This window comes from Aethalodelphis obliquidens, unplaced genomic scaffold (genome assembly GCF_003676395.1).
Source record: "Aethalodelphis obliquidens isolate GAN/ISIS:26980383/991018 unplaced genomic scaffold, ASM367639v1 scaffold38, whole genome shotgun sequence".
Classification (NCBI taxonomy): domain Eukaryota; kingdom Metazoa; phylum Chordata; class Mammalia; order Artiodactyla; family Delphinidae; genus Aethalodelphis; species Aethalodelphis obliquidens.
The window spans coordinates 16,740,098-16,746,874 of NW_020837982.1; positions in this window are offsets into that span (position 1 = coordinate 16,740,098).

A 6,777-nucleotide genomic window follows, 5' to 3' on the forward strand; every position below is an offset into this window, starting at 1 on the left:
GAAGACGTAAGGGTGAGGAAAGATAATACAGAGGCAACTGTTACAACTGAAGTGTTGCTGGACTTGGTTTACCTAAGAAAATGAATGACTACTTGAATTAAAAAGCAAAATTCAGCCTGTTTATAAGAAGAAACTGAAACTGAAATGACTGATTTCAAAAGGATAATTGAAATTGGTACTCCTTGTATGTGTAAGTAGGGATTACTCTTAAAATAACAGGGAAAAAAGTTTCATTGGAAAAAGAATTGACGCAGAAACTATCATTGATACAGTAATCATTCAACAATAATAACTGAGTTTGTGGGGTCCCAAACAGCATAAAAGGAAAACTGGTAGAAACGCAAATAGAAACGGGTGAAAATACTATTTACTCTCCACAGCATTGAACTCAGAATTTAAGACCATGTCCTGAGAGCTGACCTTCCTCTTGTTCTTGTTTCTTTCTTCAGTGCCTTGCATATGGTAGGTGGTCAAGTTATGTTGGTTGAATTAATGAATAAATAAGTAGTCAAGTTAGACTTGAGTAATAAGGTAGAAGTAACTGATACGGAGTGAAATTGGCAAAATTTAAAATACTTTTTGGTGCATACATGCAAAGAAATATTTAACAAATATTGGTCATTTGTTAGTGACAGGAACTACTTAAAAATGAAGAATGAGAATCCCCAAATCTTAACAATGGGGATATTCCTGAAAAATCATGGGACATCTTTGCAGAGGAAGTTTTCCTGAGCTAGGTGAGGAAAACCTGATACAAATTCTGGTGTCATAAATACCAATTTAAGCATGTGTTGACCATGCAGCTTCATTTGGACGTTGGAAAAACCTGGTTGGCCAGGGGCGGGGGGGGGGGGGGCAGTGGCTAAGGACCTGGGGTACCAACATCTTCAAGTCTTTCTTGTTGAGTGTTTTCTTCAAGAAGTTGCTTTCCCCTTGTCCTCCTAATAGTTAACCTTGATGTCACGGAATCATCCTTCACAAAGTGCAGATTTTCTCCAGGTTGCATAATACTCAAATTATGCTTATGCCATAGTTATCATGTTAAAAAATAACCATTGTATTTAAGATGCAGTTTTTATAATAGCACTTCATAACTTACACAACGTTGTTTTCTCCTGGAATGAATGTGTGGAATGTTACAGTCCATAGCGCCTTTCTTTGCATTGATTTGTATTTCCTACCTTTGTGTGTTTTATGTAAATAATGCATTTATAAGGTCTTCCACTGAAACACTGAGGCAACTGACGCTCTTATAAAATAACAATAATAATAATAGTGGAGAATCCGAGATCTTTGTGTTTTTCCCACTTTTACAGTTGTCTGATCCACGCTTTGAAGTTTTGTTGTTTTTTTGGTTTGGTTTTTTTTTTTTTTTTGCGGTACGTGGGCCTCTCACTGTTGCGGCCTCTCCCGCTGCGGAGCACAGGCTCCGGACGCACAGGCCCAGCGGCCATGGCTCGCGGGCCCAGCCGCTCCGCGGCATGTGGGATCCTCCCGGACCGGGGCACAAGACCATGTCCCCTGCCTCGGCAGGCGGACCCGCAACCACTGCGCCACCAGGGAAGCCCTGAAGTTTTTTTTAACAGGCAGTCTTATTTCCAACTTTTTATTATGAAAATGTGCAAATATACAGAAAAGTTAAATAATAATAAAACAAACTGTATATCCACCTAGATGTAAAAATTAACATTTTGCCATATTTTTTACTGAACAATTGGAAAGTAACTTACAGACATTTCACCTCTAAACACTAAGCATGCATCTCATAAAAGCAACCACAGTAACATTATGTACCTCAAAAAATGAACAGCACTGATATCTAGTGCTCAGCCCATGTTTCCATTTTCCCTATTGATCCAGTCTCATTGCAAGCCTTACACATGATTGTCTGTTCCATCTACCTGGAACAGCTTCCCACCTTTGATTTTTTTCTAGGACTTTTTTTTTTCTCTTTAAATAGAGCAGATCAGTTGTAGAATGTCTGACTTTCAGGAGGTACCTGATTGTTTACATGTGGTTTGTTTTTCTTGTTCCTGTAGTTTCTGTAAATTTGCAATTAGGGCCAAAGGCTTGGTGTATTCAGGTTACAAATTTTTGACATTAACACCTCACAGATGTATTTCATATTGCATCACAACAAAAGCCTCATTAATATCTGGTTGACTCACTATCTGTGATGCAGAATTTGATCGCCACATCTTCCCAATGTAAGGTATGTTTTTACTGTTGCAGTTAATAGATAGCCTGTGCACTGACACCAGCAGTGCATGGATAGCCCGTTTACCAACAGCCTTGTATCTGGTGGTTTTGGGATCCAATGATGATGATCCTTGCCGGAATCAATCATTTCGTCAAGATTTGCAAAATGGCGATTTTCTTTATTTGTTTTGGTTGCGCCATGTGGCGTGTGGAATCTTAGTTCCCGACCAGGGATCGAACCAGTGCCCCCTGCAGTGGAAGCGAGGAGTCTTAACCACTGAACCATCAGGGAATTCCCCCTGCAAAATGGCAATTTTCTATCATTCTTTTTACATTTACTGACTGGCATTCTTTAAGGAAGAGCTTTCCTTCATCGGCTGGGAATGCACGTAGGGTCATGCTCAAGTCTTTCCTTAAATTACCAGTTTTCAGTTTTCAGAGGCAGGAGTCACTGGCAGTGATGACGAGTGATTCAGTGTGTCACAAACAATTATGATCATTGTTTCTGATGCTCTAATTATCCCAGATTTGGCCAGTTAGAACCCTTCAAGTAGCCCTTTTGTCCTTTGACATTACCCCTCCAATCTCTGGGCATTTAATGGCCTTTTTTTATTTTTTTGTAAATGTATCTATTTATTTATTTTTGGCTGCATTGGGTCTTCGTTGCGATGCACGGGCTTATTGTGGTGGCTTCTCCTGTTGCAGAGCACAGGCTCTAGGCGCGCGGGCTCTAGAGCACAGGCTCAGTAGTTGTGGCGCACGGGCTTAGTTGCTCCGCGGCCTGTGGGATCTTCCCGGACCGGGGCTTGAACCCGTGTACCCTGCATTGGCAGGCGGACTCTTAACCACTGTGCCACCAGGGAAGCCCTGGGCACTTAATGGCCTTTTGACAAAGCCATCTCAGGTTCACCTTGCACTTTAAATGCCCCAGGTATGACATGACCCATTTCTCCAGGAATCCCTGGCTCTTTTTAACAGGTAGGAATTTAGAAACCAGATCTGGGCAGTGGGCAGGCTCACTGCTACTGGGCGTGCTTAGCAAGTGGGCTGAGCCCTTCCAACCATTGAGTCTGCATAAAGGCAACTCTGCCCTCAGTTTCATCAGTTACATAATATCTATGTAATGGGAGACATAATTACCTCCCAGACAAAGGACTCTGGGAGCAAACAAGTCTTGCTGAGCAAACTAAACTGGAGAGAACACAAGTGTTAACGCTTACTAGGAAAGCAGCAAACTTAACCACGAAGTCTTTTGCCAAGGCCATCAGCAGAGCATTTCCAGAGGACGGGAGCATGTCAGTCAACCTGGCAAGTGGGTTAAGTAGAGGGCAGTTAAGAGCAACGAAGTAAGGACACCAGCTATGTTGTGTTTTAACTATGAACTTGATGATTTACTGTGTTGATAAGTTAATCACACTCCTTTCCCATCACATTTCCTTAAGGCAGGTTTCTGATCTAAATTTGAATTCTGAGAGTCTGTTTCATGCAAAGTACTAGTTTTTCTTGCTAAACTTTTATTTGGTCTTTAAAACTTAAAGCCATTAGTTTTCACTCGACGCTCTATCTTCCGGCCGGTATGAATTCACTTGCATGTGCCTGTAAATGTACTTCCAGCCCTCTATTTCCGTTACTTTCCTCGTGGTGCTCTATTTCACTATAATTACCCCACCTCAGAACACTATAACCATTGAACATGGCAAGCATGTGCACTGCGGTGATATGTATGCATGTGTGTGTAAGCCTGTCAGCAGCATTGAGTCTGCTGTGTAGACGGGGAAAGTGAAGCCCAGGATGCTGACCTGAGGTCACGTACACAGTGTGACAGAACAAGGGTTGGAACCCATGGCTCCAGCCCTTAGTTGAGTTCTTCCTGTAAAATATTTTTAAGTGAGAATATATATATATATATATATATATATATATATAGTTAAGTGAAAACTGAGAACACAGAAAGTATGTACCTAATTACGTATTTTGATGAGATTAGAGCATTGAAAGTTTTTTGTCTCCCCGTGTTTTTTAAATTCAAATCTTTATATGAGAAGAGCCCAGAAAACGATGCACTCCCCTCCCCCTTCCCATTCTGGTCTCCCACCCAGATCTTTTCCCGGTTCGGCAACCACGTGGTCATTGACCACCTGGACCATCGGATTTGGGCTTTACCCCTCCATGTTCCGGTTCATTCTTCTCTATCCCAACAGCCACTACCTCATTTCAGGGCTTTCATCAGCTCTTGTTTATTTTGTAGCCAGCTAAGTGTTCACCCTACCCCAGATCTTGCACCTCTCACTGTATCTGCCACATTTGCCAAAGTAAAGACATCTAACCAGGACCACCACATGCAGCTGTGCAGGTTGAGGAGTGCATGTGACTGTGTCACCATTTGCTGAAAAGCCCTCAGTATCTCACCGTCCACAGCAGTGGCTCTCACTCTTAGCTGAACATCAGAATGACCTGAGCAGCTGATTAACTTCATTTGGGATGGGACCTGGACCTCAGTGTTTCACTGCCCAGGTGATCCTAATGTTCCAAAGTGGAGCAAGGGCAGAAGCAGCGAAGCCAATTAGGAAGGTGTGTTTACAGGTGATTCAGAGGAGAACTCGTGGTCGCGGTAGAGGTGCTGAGAAGCGACCCAGCACGTGGTGTGTTTTGCAGGTAGAATACAGGACTTGCTGGTGACTTGGACTGGGGTGTGAGGCAGAGAGGAGCCATGGACGGCTGTCGCTGATCCCAGGAGGAGAGACTGGCGTATTCACTTCTGTATCTCCTACACCAAGCACAGCACCAGGCACATGGCAGGAAGTAGGCCCTCAATAAATGTTTGATGAGTGCATCTCTGCAGGAACCTCTGCACAATAATCAAGATTGTTTCCTCAGAAAAAAGAATCATTTTACATGTCCATCCAGAACTGCAAAGGGTCTGGGATTTTACTTGACTTCCAAGATAATAAACTAGCCTGTTATTTTCATGGGTGCTGGCACAAGACATGCGACTCCTGGGTCAAAGACAAAGAACTTTGTTACTCGTGGCAAGAGCAGTAGCCAGACTTCATATCTGAGCCAATTACCCTTGCTTTCCCTCATCCCCACCCCAATCACAAGAGGGTACCGGTGGGCCTAGATGGCGGGACTGCATCACAGGAAAGCAACATTTGGGGAAATCACTCCTTTCATAGTGAACGGCAAGCAAGCATGCTCTGTCCTGGGACACGCTGCTCGCTGTAAACACAAGCCTGAGAAGTGGCCCAGGTAAAGATACCAGCACAAACATGTAGGGATACTCAGGGCCGTGGCCTTACTGTCTCTCCCAAGAATGCCCTTCCACTGAGAAGGGGGGGTCGTTCTTGCCTACAGGTAAGAAGAGAGGAAGCAAAATGAAGTTGCCTGTTCCAAGCCTACGGAGTAGAGGCCTTTTCCTGAAGAAAAATCTTAGGTCATACTAAATCAGACCTACACCCAGAAGTTGAAAAGTAATGATCTCACTACACTGTACGCTGATTTAAAACTACACCTGGACTACTTGATCTCATTTCTGAGCATCATGCTTTACACTAGAGTGTAATACATTACATGAAACTTAAATGGTTGAAAAAAATTAGAATATCTCTTGACACATGAAATTCCAATTTCAGCGTCAATAAATAGTTTTACTGGAACACAGCCACACTTATTCCTCTAAATATTGTCTATGGCTGCTTTCCTGTTGCAAAGACAAAGTCGTGGACCATCAAGAGACCTGAACTATTTACCTTCTGACTCTTCACAGAACAAATCAGCCGACTCTTGCGTTTGCACAACAGGGTGCGGGCTGAGGTCTACCGGCTAAGCGAACACCAGACGAATTAGCAAAAGGAGCAACACTCGGGGTGTGCAGAGGAGGGCGAGAGCACTCGGGGTATGCAGAGGAGGGCAAGAGCGCTGGGACAGAAAAGCCAACCGGGAGAGCCCTGGAGCACGGAAGCGAAGGGTACAGACGCGCGCAGCCGCCAGTCCGGGCTAACACGGGAGGGGCGGCCGGCTGCCCACGAAGCGAGAGGCCAGGGCTGCCGAGACCCGCGCCCGAGCCATGCCGCCCCTGCCGACCACTCCCTGCCTGGCGCCCAGGAGCCCCGTCCCCATCCGAGCGGAGGTCCGCGGGTCGTCAGAGGTCCTCCCTTCCCAGAGCGGCCGGGGTCACGGACTCGCTTTCCCGTCTTGCGGAAGGAGACGTGGGTGAACTCGGCACCCTCTCCTCTAGTTATTCAGCCGTTCACTCAGTACACAAACGGGGAGGTGGCTCCTCGGTACTGCGCCCTCCTCCCACTCTGACTGAGAAATTCTCAGTAAGCCGGAGGGGCTTCGATGCCCACCTTCCGCACGCCCCGAGCGGGGTAAGTCCACCCAGAGACGAGGGACCCTCGCCCGCTCCGGACGGCCCGCCGTCAGGCTGAGGGGAGAGAACGGCCAGAGACCGCGCTCACCCTCTACAGGGAGGGGTTCGGACCAGAGCAGCCCTCCCGGGACCACGGCCCATCCGTCCCAACACCCGCTGCAAACGCCCAGCTTCCGGCTTGCAAAGGACTCTCGGTTGCTGGGCGG